Below are 17,245 nucleotides of genomic sequence, written 5' to 3'. Positions count from 1 at the left end.
AAGCAACCATTGAAATGCTTCCTACTCCGTTCAATGTACTTCCCCCCTCCAAAAGGCATGGTGCAAACCACTAGTTTTCTTCGATTTACTTATGTTTTGCTTATAAAGAACTAAGTTATGATAATTAGTAAGTATTGTAGAAAAGTGCACAAGCCAACATTTACTGTGTTTAATTAGCATATCTAATGGATTTTACCATTCATCAGGCATATTAATGTAAATATGTATTTGGGGCCCCATTTTCACAGTCTATTCACTTAGACAGTACACATCCTGCTTTCTGTCCTTTTAATGGCTGCGTGGAGAACCATGTAGTCTCGGGGCAAAGCTCTCAGAGGTCCCCGAGCCTGACCTGGGAGGGCTGGGTTCCCTGCGATGGCAGCTCCTCTGGCAGGGCCAGGAGGCTCTCTCTGGCTGAGGCTGGGTCGGTGGTTCAGGGGTGGAGACCATGACATCCTGCCAGCCCTCTCCAGCAGGCTGAGGTTGGCCCCCACTGATCACAGTCCTTCCTGGCACAGGATCCTGGACTATAGTTGCCTCTGGGGTTTGTCAAAGAGATGATTTCTGTTTCTTGTCTCTTCTACTTCTTGTTTTCAGTAAGGAGAAAGGGACGGATAGATACAGATACGGGATACATAGATATAGATATAGATATAGATATAGAGATATAGAGATAGAGATAGAGATAGAGATAGAGATAGAGATAGAGATAGAGATAGATAGAGATAGAGATAGAGATAGACAGAGATAGAGATAGAGATAGAGAGAGGTAGAGATAGAGATAGAGATATAGGTGGTCTAGCAGTTAAGATTTGGCGCTCTCATCCCCTCAGTCCAACTTTGTTTCCTGATCAGGGAACCACGCCACCCACTTGGCAGTTGTCATACTGTGGCTGCTGCGTGTTGCTGTGGTGCTGAAAGCTATGCCACCAGTATTTCAAATATCAGCAGGGTCACCAATGGTGGACAGGTTTCAGTGGAGCTTCCAGACTAGGAAGAAGGAATTGGCCACCCACCTCTGAAAAAATTGGCCATGAAAACCCTTTGAATAGCAGCAGAGCATTGTCTGACATAACACTGGAAGGTGAGAGGATGGCACAAAAAGACTGGGCAGAGTTCCACTCTGCTGTACACAGGGTTGCTAGGAGTCAGAATCCACTTGACGGCACTAACAAATAAACAAAAAAATAGATATATATTTATATGATATATATCTATATACATACACACACATATACATACACACATATACATATACGGAGAGAGAGAGAAATTTATTTTAAGGAATTGGCTCATGCAACTGTTGGGGCTGGCAAGTCCAAAATCCATAGGACAAGCCCCATTAGGATGGAAATTCAGGTAAGTGTTGATGTTGCAGTCTTGAGTCCAAATTCCACAGGGCAGCAGGCTGGAAACTGGCAGGTTTCTCTGTTGCAGTCTTGAGGAGAGTTTTTTTCTATTTCAGGGAACTTCAATCTTTGCTCTTAAGGCCTTCAACTGATTGGATGAGGCCCACCCACATAATGGAGGGTAATCTGCTTTTCTCAAAGTCTACTGGTTTAGATGTTAATCACATCCAAAAAATACTAGCACAGCAACATCTAGACTGGTGTTTGACCAAACAACTGGACACCATGACTGAGACAAGTTCATACACAAAAATAAGATACAATACATCAAGTATTGTGTAGCCTCGGACAAGCTGTTTAACCTTTCTAAACCTGAGTTTCTCTTGTGGAAAATGAGGATAATGAATAGTACCTGGCTCATAAAGTCGTTGGGGGCATTAAATGCATAAAAACGTGTAAAGCAGCCTCCTCTGATTCATTTTTCCCTTTTTGTGCCCCAAACTACTGTTTGCCTGGCATATAGTTGGCACTCAACGCATGCTAAGTGGCTGTTGACTCAGCAGCCTGCACGCTGCATTTTTCTGCTTGGCTCTGGAGTGGTCTAGGAGTAGAGATCTGTCTCCCTCCTGCCCCCTGCTGCCAGCCTCAGGCCCTTCTGAGTTTAAAACTAGGCTAATGATACTCCTGTAGTTCCATTTCCAAAGGAAAAGGTATAGCCAACCCCACCTGCATCCCTAGGTTGGCCCTCCTCTTCATAGCCATGACCTATGTTCTCACCAGCCTCTCTGACCCCTTCTTCCCTTTCTGCTATGCTTATCTTCTCTCTAACTTCACTGTCCTTTTCTAGCCTAAAATTCTAAATAGGATACTCCCAACCCTGCTGCAGAAGATGTGGAGAACCTTCCCTGCTGGGGCCATTGCTGGACATTCTGTCTGTATTGGTTTATCCTTATCTCACTCCTCTCTCTGAGTTCACTGTTTATTGCTGACAGTTTCTGCATACTTCCCTGCACTCTCCCAACTGTATCATGCCATGGTTTAAAGAGTTAAAATTGCCCCATGTATTGCATAAATTCTAGAATAATGGTTGTCCATTAAGTTAACCTACAAGGTGCAAAATGTAATCCCTATTTTGTTCATAAAAACCACCCGTAACATAGATTTTCCTGTATCAGTGAAACATTGGTCTAAAATTATAATTAACATAATCATCCATACTCAAGGTGAAATTTAGTTCTGTGGAAAATGCACTTCATTAAGATCACACCAGTAATAACAGTATGATATTATTAAACATCTATAGGGTCAGCTCTTAAATATGCCTCTGGAGGAGAGTAGTAATATAGTCACTGCCAAAAATAACTTATATTTGGGTTCTGAGTTAATGAATAGGTTACGGATATACTACGTGATTTTATCAGGAAGTTGGGAAGTTTCTTTCCTGAATGGGTTTTGCCACACTAACATCAAAATCAACTTTGATTCCATCGGCTGTCAGAGGGTATTTCAACTGCACAGACGTTTGCTGCACAGCTGTCATTGTGAGAGTCCTGCTCTGCACCCTGTGGGATCACATGCTCTCCCCTCACCCTGGAGCTCACCACCAGAAGACAAAGCAGAATGGAATACGACATCTACCGCACGACAGGTACAAAAGTCGGGCTGGAGTGAAGTCCCTCAGAGTGGATCACTGCCACTCAGCACTGAGACCTGATTTCAGAAAAATTACAGTGCATGCTTTGTGATTTTTATCTCTTCATTCCAGGAAGGGCTAGAGAGAGGAAAATCAACTGGGACACAGCAGAGTTTGCTTTTCCTCCTTTTCCTGTTCATTCACTATCAAAACAAGAACACTACTTGCTCACAGAAGCATACATTGAAGAAAAATAAAACGGTGGAGAGAGAAAGTCATAATTGATTTTGAGCTTCCTCAGGGGATAACCTCAATTTTTAAGAACAGAGAATAAATCAGAGAAGCTTCTGCCCTTACCCACGCACAGTGTTATGATTTCACCAAGGCAACAGTATCCAGGACCTTCAGATCCACCAATGAGAAGCTAGCAGCAGCGGTCCTCAGGACAAGCAGGTGGCAACCGGGGACACAGATGTCAAGCTGCATGATGATAAGGATGCAGGATGAAGGGAGAATCAAGCCAATGTTGTGTTTCTATTTACAAACATTAAATGCATTGAAAACAGAACAATGTGGGACAAGTGGAAAGAAATGCTGATCACTTTGTACACCTAAAATTTTTCACTCGTGAAGAACGACCCTCCCTCTGGTGTCCATTGATAATTCTTAGTGGATCTGATGCTTCCATGGAGTACTGAGGACTTTCCCATCACACCCACAGCCTGCAGGTTCACAAGGGGTTTCCACACATTATCTTAAATCATTTCCCAGGCACCCCAAAGTGCAATCATCCCCAAGTCACAGGTTTAGAAACCGAGCCTCCGAGACGAAGTGACTTACTCCAGGCCCCGAGGTCTGTGCCCATTCCAGTGCCCTGCTGCCTCCAAGGATCTGCTGTTCCTCATTCACAGGGTGTGTGCCGGACATAAACCTAAGGATGTGGCCAGTCTGGTACTTAAAACCCTAAGGATAGAAAGAAATGTGGTCTCTTGCCCACCAAGTCTCGCTGTGAGTTGGAAAGGGCCAACCTGCCCCGAACCTGACTCAGCCCCCTGGGGCATGGTCATCTTGCTGACAATGTGTGCAAGATTCAGGCTCTGCAGTTGATTGAACCATTGGGAATCTCAGTGTAAAATTCCCCCCATCCTCCATGGAACAGACAGACCTGGGCAAAGGTCTGTCTGTTTCCCCTATGTTTCCATACAGCCTTGCACTGGCCCTATTTTCATGCTTATCACAATAGATTGATTGTTTCCACTAGTAACCCTCTTCCCACAGCCCTCACCTGCACCACCTCCCTGACACCACACACACACACGGAAAACAAACCATTTAAATTCTCCTTTTAGTTCTCAGAGTCCAGTACAGCCTGGCAGGAGCTTGCTGGTTAGCTTGCAGCCAGTGGAGGTGGAAGATGAGCAGAGGGGGCCTCGTGTTCCTTCTCAAACCTACTCTGCACCCCACCCCCCACTGCCCTTGTTAAGGTTGCCTGTGAGAACAGTTCACATCTCTTGTCCTTTCATTGGTATTTCCCTCGACTCCCCTGGCGCAGGCTCCCCCGTCACCCCCTGCTCACCTGGGAACCTCGGCTCCTCTGCCGGATCCTGCATCCTGGGGCTTTTCCAGGGCCCAGGCCTTGGTGTTGCACTTCTTTCTGCATGCTATCCCTGATGAATTCATGGGCTTCTACCCCTGTGACCCCGAAATTTGCATCTCTGCCCTGAAGCCCAGACCCTCCGATTCAATGCCTACTCACCCGAGCCCCTAGCAGTCTAGCAGGCAGGTCAAACGATGCAGTAAAACCACCTGGGGACTAGCCCGCGCCACGCCCTCGACTTGCTCAGGTCTCAGCAAATAGCAATTCCATCAAAAACCTTAGATATTCCTCCTCTCTTCTCTGTCCCTCACCCCGCCTGCCACGTACCGGTAGTCCTGCCAGCTCCACCTTCAAACTGTATCCAGGACCTGACCACCCCTCAGCACACCGCACTCCTAGTCACGGCCGCTGCGCATTCGGATAGCTGCAGAGCTTCCTAACCGACCTCTGCTTTGTCCTTGATCCACAGCCTACGGGGCCACAGCAAGAGAGAGACAGATTTTAAACACGTAAATCAGTCACTTCACTGCCGGGCTTAAAGCCCTCCAGGGGCCTCCATCACACCAGGATCAAGTCCATACTCCTTAAAATGGCCTCGGAGGCCCTGGACTCGGATCCTGGATGCTCGCCTCCCCGACTGCTGCAGGCGCATCAGCCTTTTGCTGGTTCTCATTCTTGGCTCCAGACTCAAACTCTCTCTTCCCTGGGACCACTCCCCTCTCGCCTCCCCTCTGCACAGCACATCCTTTGCTTCTTTCTGATGGTGGCGTACCTCTTGGAGAGGCCTTTCTTAGCACCCTCTCTAAAACTGTGCCATCCCCACCTCCAGCACTATCCAGCCCTGTTTTATTTCTTCATTCTATTTGTCACTCCCTGATGTGTTGTATTTTTTGTTTATTTGTGCATTGTCTGTTTCTCCCAGTAGAATGCAACCCTTGTGAAGATAGTGACTTTGTTGTGTTCACAGCTGTATCCCTAGTCCCTAGAGCAGTGCCTAGAACATAGGTGCTCAATACATATTTGTGAAATGAATAAAACATTGGACAGAGGTGTAATAAAATACATCAAAATAGCCATTTCCCCACTGATGATAGAGATCAGGGTCGGCAAAGCGTGGCAGTGGGCTAAATCCAACCTGCAGCCTATTTTTGTAAATAAATATTTTTGAACACAGCCACATCCATTCATTTACATGTAGTTTATGATTGCTTTCTTGCTGGCCACCAAAGTTTAGAGGTTGTGACAGAGATTGTGTGGTTTCCAAAGGCTTAAATATTTACTATCCGGCCCTATACAGAAAAAAATTGCCAACCTCTGATACAGATAATACGTCCTACCTCTTCTTTTTGTTTAAAAAGAATGCATTAAATAAAGCATTGAATAAAACAATGAATGCTTTAAAAAATTATTACCTAGTTAATCCATCAATATGTATTTGTTGAATAGGAGACTACACTGTGCAGAAGTGTGTAGGGTAAGAAGTGAGAGCCCCCTTCACCCAGCCCCTGTCCCAACTCTTCCCAGGAGGAAGCCTGCTAGGATCTGGATTCCTCCTAGATCATTTTTATGCATGCACATGCAAACCTCTCTACTCTCAGTTTTGATATTAGGATTCTGCTAGACTTTTGGAATGAGAAGGGAAACTTTCCATCTGTTCCTGTGCTCTGAAACAGTTTGAATAACAAGAATCACCTGTTCCTTGACGGGTCACAAGAATTTCCCCCTCCCACTGAGGCCTGTTTTAGGACTGGATCTCTGACTACCTTTTCCATTTTTTCCATGGAACCATCAAGAATTTAGGCCTTTTGACTCTGTAGTTAATTCTAACAATTTATATTTTCCGAAAAATATTCACTTCATCCAGATTTTAAAATTTATTTTTATAAAGTTGATTACAATTTTGAAAGTCTCTTCTCCATTTGCAGTTACGTCTCCTTTCATACTCTTTCTTTTTTTCTGGATCAAGACTGCTAACGATTTGCCATTGTACTGGTTATTAGCATTAGTTATCTTCAAAGAACTTGATGTTGGTCTTATCAAAGTTTGTTGTTTGCCCTGTTTGTTTCATTAATTTCTGCTTTTATGTTTTAAATTTTCTATTTTTTCTTTTTACCTTTTGAGTTGTTTCCTATCTTTCAGAGTTCACTTCTTTTCCCTGGTCTTCTCACTGCCTTTACTACAGAGTTCTTGTCCAAGTGTAAACTGTTGGCAGCACCAGCCCTGACTTTCTGCTTTACCCAAGAGTAATAGAATGCCACTCTGTTTTGTTTCGTTTGATCTCCAAGTACATATATCTTTCCTTTTTTTGATGGGGATAGTCTTTTCCGTGTTATTTCTAATTTCTGGTTTTATTGCATTGTGGTTAGAAAATTAGCCTGAATGTCTTCCACTTTTTGGAATTTATTGAGACTTCATGGTTTAAAACTATGTCAATTTTTGTAGATATTTCATGTGTACTTACAAAGAATGTGCATTCTCTACTGGGTTCAAAATTCTGTATATTACTGTTGAATCAAGCTTGTGATCTCAATATTTAAAATCCCTATGCCATTTATTTTTATCTGTTTAGTCAGTCATCTTCTGAGAAACTTGCTAAATTCTCTCATTTTGACTATTGACTTGTTAACTCATTTTTCTTTATATATTTTGATAACGTGCTGTTCAGGCATAAAGGCTCATTGCTATTCTATTGTCTTCATGGATTTTTATTATAAATATAAAATTTGTCCTACTTAGTACTTTTGGCTTTGAATTCTAATTTTCTGATTTCACTAGTTCTCATCTTTTGTTGTTTTTGTAAGCGTGAGACTATCTTTGTCATCATTTCATTTTCAATCTCTCTGTATCATTTTATTTTTAGTATATCTTTGTACATGGAGTGTGGTTGCATATTTATTTTTAACATGTCTGATAGTCTATTAATATTAATAATGAGAGAAAGCTAGCTAAGCAGAATTGAGTCCTCCTCTGTTCAGGCACTCTTGTGAGCACTTGACCCATTATTTCACATAATGCTCAAACCTACCCTATACGGTGGTTCCTCTGGTCGTCCCCTGTTCACAGCTGGAGAAACTGAGAATTTGAGTGGTGATGTGACCTATCCAAGATCAGAGAGCTAACAAAGGATTGGGTAGGATTTGAACCCAAGTACCATGTGAGCCACTACGCATGAATCGTATTCATTATAGTTTCTGACTCCTTCAGTTTTATCCCTGACATCTTGTTTTGCACTGCATTCTGGGAGAATTCCTCTGTTCAATCTTTCAGCTCTCTGATTAAATCTTCAGTCAGGCCCAATTTCTATGAAGCAAATCTACCCAATTTTTCACTTAAGAACTTATTTCTGATTTTCCAGAACTCATTTACTTTTCTGACATAATAATTTGTTGATTTTTAGCAAGAGGTGTGACTGGACAGGCTGACATTTAGGTTCTGAGGGTCACTTCTTAGTGTGAGTCTTTCTTGTCCCTCAAGCAGCTGTTAACTCAGCGCACTGACCCTTTACTCTGGCCCCAGTATCCACTCTGGATACCACATTTAGCACAATTTCTTCTTTTATTTGGGAGCAATGTTAGCAAATTGATCCTGGAGACAAATTCTAGAACTGCCACCAGCTCGATTCCATCTGCTTTTATCTTCAAGATCTTTTTGCATCTTCTGATCTCTTAAAAGCATCCTTCCCAGATTTCCAATGCAACTAGGGATTTACTCTCTCTTTTATATTTCTTTGGTCATTGCAATAGGACTTTCAGAGGGAGGAGGGGTAAACTCATGCGTTTGGTGGGTCGTCTTCAACTGGAAATCTTTCCATTCTTCTTACTCACTAGTAACAGCCGTTGTTAACTAAGATATCAAAAGGGAGCTGCACTGTTCCCCTGCCTTTCCTCTGGACTGTATCAGCCAAATGCTACCTCAGCAAAGGGAAACCCAAACCCACTCTCTTGTCATATGGTGGATGGGGGCAGTGACACTTGCCCACAGTAGAAGTATGTTCCGTAAACTGCCAAAAGAGAGACTGCAGATGGAGCCCCTCACACCTGTGTGAGCTATGAGCTGACTCAACCCCAAGAGCGATGCTCATTGCTGAAGGGGTTACATGGCCAATGATGCTGAAAGGTGGGTTGCAAGTGTCCATATTTTCTCTTCAAATTTTCTCTTTAAATTTTAACTATTTTTATTTTTTAGGTAGGCTTTTTTTTTTTTTTTTTTTTTTTTTGGTGAGGAAGATTGACCCTGGGCTGACATCCGTGCCGTCTTCCTCTACTTTACATTTATACTTCACAGCATGGCTTGATAAACAGTGCGTATGTCTGTGCCTGGGATCTGAACCTGCGAACCCCGGGCCACTGAAGCCGAGCACGCAGATTTAACCACTGCGCCACAGGGCTGGCCCTAGCTAGGCATTTTTTAGATAGATATGTTCACTCAGTTCAAAACTCAAGGGGTTCAAAGTGGTAAATGGTAAAAATTCTCCCTTCCACCCCCACTGCCACCCCCAGTTCTCTTCCTGTGAGCAGCCACAATGACCAGATTTTTGTACTTCATTCCAGAGATATTCTGTGCGTGTAAAAGTTATATACATTTTCCTCTTTAAAAAAGATAAATAATAGTATACTGTATATATCTTCTGCGCAACTTGCTTTTTTACTCAACAATATACATTGGAGATGAATCCACGCTTGACCGTGAAGAGCTTCTTCATTCTTTTTTACAGCTATGGAATATTTCATTGTGTGGCTTTACTGCTATTTAAGCAATTGGCTGTTTAAGCAATTGGCTAACATTTAGCCTGTCTCTTGTCTCTACTGCTACAAACAATGTTGCCATGAAAAGATTTGTGATCACACAGTTTCACATATCTGCAAAAAGGGATAAATTCCTAAAAGGGGGATTGCTGGTTCAAAGGGTATTTACATGCATAATTTTCATACATATTGCCGAACTGTGATCTGTAAGGATTGTATCAATTTACATGCCTATGAGTGATTTATGACAGCACTTGTTTCCTGTACCCTCAATAATACGGTGTGTTATCAAACTTTGAAATCTTTGCCAGTGTCTGGTAGGTGAAAAATCATGTCCCATTGTTTTAATGTGAAATGACGTCTTATGAGTGAGATTGAACATCATTTCATCTTTTAAGATCCACGTATGTTTTCTTTTCTCTCAGTTTGGATCCTTTGCACATTTTTTTTTGTTAGATCATTGGTCTTTTTCTTACAGATTTGTAAGAGCACTTTATATATTAGGGAAATTATTCTTTCTTTCTTTATTTTGTCTTTGTTTTTGTTTTTGCTGAGGAAGATTCTCCCTGATCTAACATCTACTGCCAATCTTCCTCTTTTTGTATGTAGGTCACCACCACAGCATGGCCACTGGCAGACCAGTGGTGTAGGTCTGCACCTGGGAACTGAACTTGGGCTGCCAACGTGGAGCATGCCAAACTTAACCACTAGGCCACTGGGGCTGGCCTGGGAAATTATTCTTTAGATGTGGATTAAGTTGCAAATACTTTCCCAGTTTATTGTTTGTCTTCTGACTTTGCTTATGGAGGGTGTTTACATGCAGATTTTTTCTCTTTGTATTTAAGTAATTGAATCTATCAATTTTTTCTTTAATGGCTATTAGGTTTTATGTCATCTAGAAAAGGCCTCCCTAGTATTTGATTCTAAATAATTATTATGTTTGTTTTAAAATTTTATAATATCATTTTTACATTTAATTATGTGATCAACTAGGATTTATCCTGAATTTAACTTTATTTTTCTTCAAAATTTTCCTTTCCATATTAACTTTAGAATTAGATTGTTTAGTTCTCCCATCAAAAAAAAATCCTGTTGGTCTATTTATTGGGATTACATCACCTTTATAATCAACACTCTCCACTTCTGGTACTGTTTTAGTCACAAATCCTCCTTTCCAAGAAAACAGATTTCCATTTGTTGGAGTTTTCTTTGTGTCCCTCAGGAGTGTTGAAGTTTTCTTCATATGAATTGTGCACCTAAGAAATATTTATTCGACTGAGATATGTTACAATTTAAAAAGAAAAAAGGAAAAGAAGAAGAAAGAGAACAACCTTGGCATCTTAGATTAGCACAACAATGCCTACTTCCTGCTCTGGTAAAGGCAGGTTGGCAGGTGGTTCTCCTCGTCCTGTGATTCAGGCATCCAGGCTCTTTCCATCTTGAGATATTGCTTTTAAACAAACGGACTCCAAAGTTCCTGTATAGGGAACAGAGCATGGAGGAGACCCAAGCCCTCAATTCCCTGGGCTGGAAGTGATATCACATTTCATTTGCTAAACCCATCACAAGACCACCTAATTACAAAGGGACTAGAAGGGTAGTCCCCTTGTGGCCGCAGGAAAGCGAAGAGGACTAGATATGAGTACCACTGGGAGTCTCTCTCATACCAGCAAAACTATTTATTAATTAAGCATGAGGATAAACTAAAGAAACATTTTGATCACACAAAGTCTCAAAACATTTAATTCCAACACACCTACTCTCAGGAAGCTACTAGAGTGGATGCTCCACCATAAACTGAGGAAGAGGAAAACATGGGATAAGGTAACAAAGAATCCAACCAAGAGCGAGTCAAGGGAATCCCCAGGATGGTAGCGAAGATCCTGGGATAGCAGCTGGGCTTGAACAGCAAGAGTGTAAACTAGAGCTAATGCCGTTGTCTTTGCCTCTTTGAGGGAAGACCTGTCTGAGGAGGAACCAACAGAGGGGAAGCTACCCGAGAGGCACAGGTGATGTGGGGTGAGCAGCCTGTGCGTGTCCAGCCCTGCATAAAGCTGGACATGTTCTTAGAGAATTCAGTTATACAAGCCAACGCTTTCCTTTGTGCTCAAGCCAGTTGGTTTCTGGTTTTCTGTAACTTGTAACAAAAAATTTCAGACTGAGACTAGGAAACAATAGAAATAGAAGAAATAAACCTTGTCCTCGAGGAATTTTAAGCCTTGTTAGAGAAATTTTATCTGGCATTAACCACCGAATATTGCCTCCGCTTCTAGACCATAATCTCCTCAAGACCTACGTGTTTTTAGCTCACTTCCTTGCATGCCGTGGGCCTCAGGAGCTGGGCAGTTTCAGAAAAGAAAACTATCTTCTCTTTTTGCTGTTGTTCTTTCACAAAAACATTCACTATTTAAACATTGTAACATTTTCCCATTTTTTTCTTTTTAAGGAAATTATGATCGAATGTGAGAATTTTCCCTAAGGAAATAGACTTTGGATGTTTCCAAAGGTTTAGCTACAATGGTGTTCATCAGAGCATGGTTTATTACAGATATAAACACTGGAAGCAACTTAAGAGTTCAACATTACAGAGCTGATTGAGAAAAAATGTTACACACCTGTACAATGAAAAATTAAACAATTTTTAATAATTTCATACCAATATATTTCCTGGCATAGGAAGTTATTCACAGTTTATTATTAAGTGAAAGAAGTCAGGTGGCAAACTCCTTTGCTAGTTTTTAAAAATGTATTCACTTGTGGAAAATATTTTAAATGGTTTTCTGAGGGTTGGAATTTCCAGTGAAATTTCTTATTTTCTTTCAGTTTCCCTATGTTCTTAATTTTCTGCAGTGAATATGAATCAGTTTTATAACGAAAAAAGGTATTTATAAAGTTTGGTTGTGAGTTCAAACTGCGGTATTTTGTCAGCATTAAGCATGAGATTAAACTAAAGACACATTTTGATCTTGACCTTGCTGCTCTTTTACAAAAGCATGCACTATTTAAACACTGTAACATTTTCCTATCTTTTCTTTTTAAGAAAATTAAGATCGAATGTGAGAACTTCTCCTACATTCAGTAAATCGTATCACTATGTGGTATAAATCATATTTACCATAATTCATATGAAGGTTTTCTTTTAAGTTTTGTTAATTCAGTTAGCAAAATAGAATAGACACATTGTGAATTTTTAAAAATAATTTCAGGCCAGACATTAAAATTTATTCTTCAGACTCTTTATTGTTGAGATATGACAACTAATAGATTAAATTGTGAAGTTTACCCATGCCAAACAAATGTATGTCACTTTTATAAAACAACACTTGAAGCAAGAAAAAATTATAGATTCACATTGAATCTTGTTTGTCTATGTTTAAACTAGAATTAGACCACTAAGTCAGAAAATGTGCTTATAATTACAAATATTGGTAAACCAAGTGTGAGTGCCTTTTTATATCTGAATTTGATCAAAAAGTGCCCAAATTACCTGTAACACTCTCACTTATGCCCTCAAGTTGTCATAGGAGCAATTGTCCCTTTTAAAAAATTCTTTTCTCCACCCCCCATAAATCTCTTTAAATAAAGGTTTGTATTCCAACAACACTTACCATGTCAAAGTGTTTGTGTTTCAGCTTGTGTTTATGGAAGAAATGTACAAGCTACAATTGTGCAGAGTAAGACAAAACAAAGCAGGACTCAGTATTCTGCGATATGACCCAAAACAAATCGCTGTAATTATTGTGAAAAAAAATTATTGAATACTTGTTCAATATTCTAAAACACAATTTATTGAGAATCCATATTGGACATGTCTGAGACGTAGGAACATTTTTAAATTTAATATAATGGCATATGAGCTTCTAATACTTTGTTTACTTTATCTATATTAACTCACTTTATCATTGTAAACAAATTTTGAGTGATAAAAAATACTTTTCTCCTTTCACCTTTTTAATAGTTTACAGCGACAGTGTGTGTAATTGTTGACCTGGATTTGCTAGTTTCAGGTTAAGATAAACCACCATCCTCATTTAATACAAGGATGGAGATATATCACCACTAGATGGCACTATGAAGTAGTGATTAAATTCCACATTGTTTAAACTTGGCACTGACAGTGATTTTTTTCTTCGAGGAATAAATCACTCTTAATGTACTCTTGCCATTCCCATTAGCACTATTTACTCCTCTCATAACTTTAATTTACTAAATCACCCCATTATGAAGGAATGACAGCCTTTGATTAATAATGAACAAAATCTCTTGTATAAAGTCTTTCAGGTTAAATAAAATATGAGCTTCTGAGAAGTGCCATTAATTCTCTATTTTCTTTCACAATTACTTTCAAGCTAAACAGTATTGTAAAGGAATGAGAACAATAGTTTTCATAGCCAACTAAGCAATTAAAAGAAAAGACAAAATAGCAATGACAAAAACGAAAACATTGCCATTCTTCATGATATATGTAGTTGACAGCTAAAGCTTTTGTTTATTTTCATTGCTAAGTCTTGCATGGAATGAATGTTTTTGGTAGATAGGGTGAATTTTGTGTTTATAGGTGTGGTTCAAGCAACCAGGCTCTGGTTAATAGGCTGTTTAATCAAAGCATTGCAGTTCCCAGCAGCTTCTATGATGGACGTTAGCGCTGGGCTCCGTCACCCAGGAGAACACAATGGTTTCACTCCAGAGAGCATATGAAGCCAACCTCACTCTGCACTGCTAAATTTTTCCATTTTTCATTGAAAAAAAAATTCTACACCATTTATGCATGAAGGTCATTCTGATGCTGGTTTGTAATATGTAGATACATGGTTCCTCTCTCATCTGTGGTCAACTGGTAAGAATGGTCGCTCTCCAAGGCCCAAGTCAGTTCAGCTCCCAGTAACTCCATTAGAACACACGTTTCCCCAACCATCCCAGCATTTGAATGATTTGCATGAGGTCAGATATCAAAAATAATATAGATAGAATCTGTTAAATAGGAAATATGTTCAATCAGTAAATCCCAAAATCAAATAACTGAAAAGTTATGGTTAAGTTTATATCTCTTTTTATATTTCCTTCATGAAAGGACACATCCCAATAACAATTAATCATTTTGGTTCAGGGTCTTGAGAAGGAATTCTTGGTATCTTTATAAATTTAGTATGTCTTAATCCATTTGGGCTGTTATAACAAAATACCATAGACTAGGTGGCCTATAGGCAGTAAATATGTATTTCTCACAGTTCTGGAGGCTGTAAAGCCCAAGATCATGGTGCCAGCAGTCTCGGTGTCTGGTGAGAATTTCCTGGTTCATAAATAGCCATCTTTTTCTCTGTATCCTTACATGACAGAAGGGATGAGGGAGCTCTCGGGGGTCTCTTTTATGAGGGCACTAATCTCATTCCCAAGGGCCCCACCACCAAGACCTAATCACTTCCCACAGGCCCCACCTCCCAATACCATCACTTTGGGAATTAGGATTTCAACAAAGGAATTTTGGAGGGACACAAATATTCAGACCACAGCAATTTAATAAATAAATATTCCAATTAAAGAATATAGCCAATTTATAATAAGGTAATATTCAATTGTTTTCTAAATAAAATTTTTTTTATAACTTTATTTATTTATTTATTTTTCCCCCCAAAGCCCCAGTAGACAGTTGTATGTCATAGCTGCACGTCCTTCTAGTTGCTGTATGTGGGACGCGGCCTCAGCATGGCCGGAGAAGCAGTGTGTTGGTGCACGCCCGGGATCCGAACCCAGGCTGCCAGCAGCGGAGCACGCACACTTAATCGCTAAGCCACGGGGCCGGCCCTAAATAAAATTTTTGAACAAATGTTTACTGAGCACCATAGTGCTAAGTGTTGTGAGGAATGCAAAAAGATGGTCTCTACCCTCGAGAACACGTATCTATACATCCTCAGTGAGGAAACCAACCACAAATTGTTTAAAAAAGTACAAGGCCCCATATAACTAGATACCAGATGGGAAGTCAGCAATGTTGAGCGAGTTGGATAAAAGAAAGCTCTTGGTGAGCCAGCACGGAGAGAGAAGACCTCCTGGAAGGCGAGTGACTTAAGCAGTTCATAAATCACTTGTTCTCACCCTGGCAGTGTATTGGAATCACATGGAGAACTCCATAACACACTGACGCCTGGGCCCTGCCCCAGAGATTCGGATTTAGTTGAGCTGAGTGCTCCCCAGGTGAATCTAGTGAACTATTACGTCAGTGTTGGTCCAGGGTTGCCTGCTGGTCCAAGAATCAGGCTTGAAGCAGAATGTAAATCAACCACATCATTTAGCACAGTGTTTAGCTCTGCTGACATTCTCCTTGTGAGAATAACATAACTATTCTCGATGCAAGAAATAGTAGGTTGATTTACCTGCTAGTACAAGGTCCTTATCTTCTTGGGTCCATGTTTTGAGTAGTGCTGCTAAGTCATGAGTGGAATTTGCATAGGTTTGGAGGAATAGCAGGAAGCAAGCATTGATGGAAATAGCACAAAGGAATAGAAATGGGAAGAAACAAGATATTTCAAAGCAACCTTTGTCTATGAATCTGAGGCCAGTATCCATGGTAAATTGTAAACAGACACTAGAGGGTTATTATTAATGAATAACAATTTAAGATATTAAAAAATGGCCAGCATTTCTTTCCCCTTATTCCACACTTTTCCCCTTTTCAATGCACTTAATGTTCGTAAGTAAAAATTCCATGTTTATATGATCCAGCCATCCCACTACTGGGAATCTATCCAACGCACCTGAAATCAACAATCCAAAGAGGCTTATGCACCCCTATGTTCATTGCAGCATTATTCACCATAGCCAAGAAGTGGAAGCAACTTAAGTGTCCCTCGACTGACGATTGGATTAAGAAAATGTGGTATATATATACAATGGAATACTACTCAGTCATAAAAAAAGACAAAATCGTCCCATTTGCAACAACATGGATGGGCCTGGAGCGTATTATGTTAAGTGAAATAAGCCAGAAAGAGAAAGACAAACACTGTATGATCTCACTCATATGTGGAATATAAACCAACACATGGACAGAGAAAACTGGACTGTGGTTACCCGGGCAGTGGGGGTGGGGGGTGGGCACAAGGGGTGAAGGGAGTCATATATGGGGTGATGGACAAACAAAAATGTACAACCCAAAATTTCACAATGTTAGAAACCATTAAAACATCAATAAAAAAAAAAAATTCCATGTTTAATTTACTTCTCTCTGTATTCTGCATCCTTGTCTTCCTGGGCTGTGCCATTTAACATAGTGTCTAGCACAGAATATGTGTTCAATAGAAAATTTTTCAATTTTTTTATTGTGGAAAATTTCAAACAAATACAAAGTAAACAGAATAACATAATGAGCCCCTATGTACAATTACCCAGCTTCAATAATTATCAACATTCTGCATTCCTGCTTCTTCTACAACTCCACCCACCCCTGCCCCTCATGCAATCATTAATTTTTTTACAGTTTTATTGGAGGCAAAATTTACATATATCAAAATGACATAATGACAAAATGGGCTGTACAGGTTTGACAAATGCATACACTTATGCATACAAATGCATAACCCACAACCCTGTGATACAGAACATTTCCATCACTCTAGAAAGTTCCTTTGTATCTCTTTCCAGGCAATCCTTTGCCAACCGGAGGCAACTAATATGATTTTTTTTCACCTTTGATGAATTTTTCCTATTCTAAAATGTCATCTAAATGAAACATACAGTATTTACTCTTTTGCTTCCAGATTCTTTTGCTTCCACATAACGCCTGTGAGGTTCATCCATTCAATAAATATTTTTTAAAGTAGAGAATCCTGGACGAAAGCGGCGGGAGCAGAGGGCTCACAATGAGGAACAGATTGGGCAAGCAGGCTGGTCAGTCTATGGCAGTCCTTGGAAGTCAGGAAAAGGA

At 40.2% G+C, this 17,245-nt stretch overlaps 1 long non-coding RNA gene across 1 annotated transcript; it reads right to left on the bottom strand.

Moving 5' to 3' along the window:
- Positions 1-719: 719 nt before the first annotated feature.
- On the bottom strand, positions 720-3,941 carry LOC131406386 (uncharacterized). The gene is made up of 3 exons (XR_009220126.1): positions 3,823-3,941; positions 3,340-3,462; positions 720-1,168 (listed from the first exon to the last, which is right to left on the bottom strand). It is a non-coding gene; the product is annotated as an uncharacterized LOC131406386 (long non-coding RNA).
- Positions 3,942-17,245: the final 13,304 nt, after the last annotated feature.

This window comes from Diceros bicornis, chromosome 5, assembly GCF_020826845.1.
Source record: "Diceros bicornis minor isolate mBicDic1 chromosome 5, mDicBic1.mat.cur, whole genome shotgun sequence".
NCBI classification, from domain to species: domain Eukaryota; kingdom Metazoa; phylum Chordata; class Mammalia; order Perissodactyla; family Rhinocerotidae; genus Diceros; species Diceros bicornis.
Note: the sequence above shows the minus strand (reverse complement) of the source record. Positions and strands in the feature narration are given on the sequence as shown.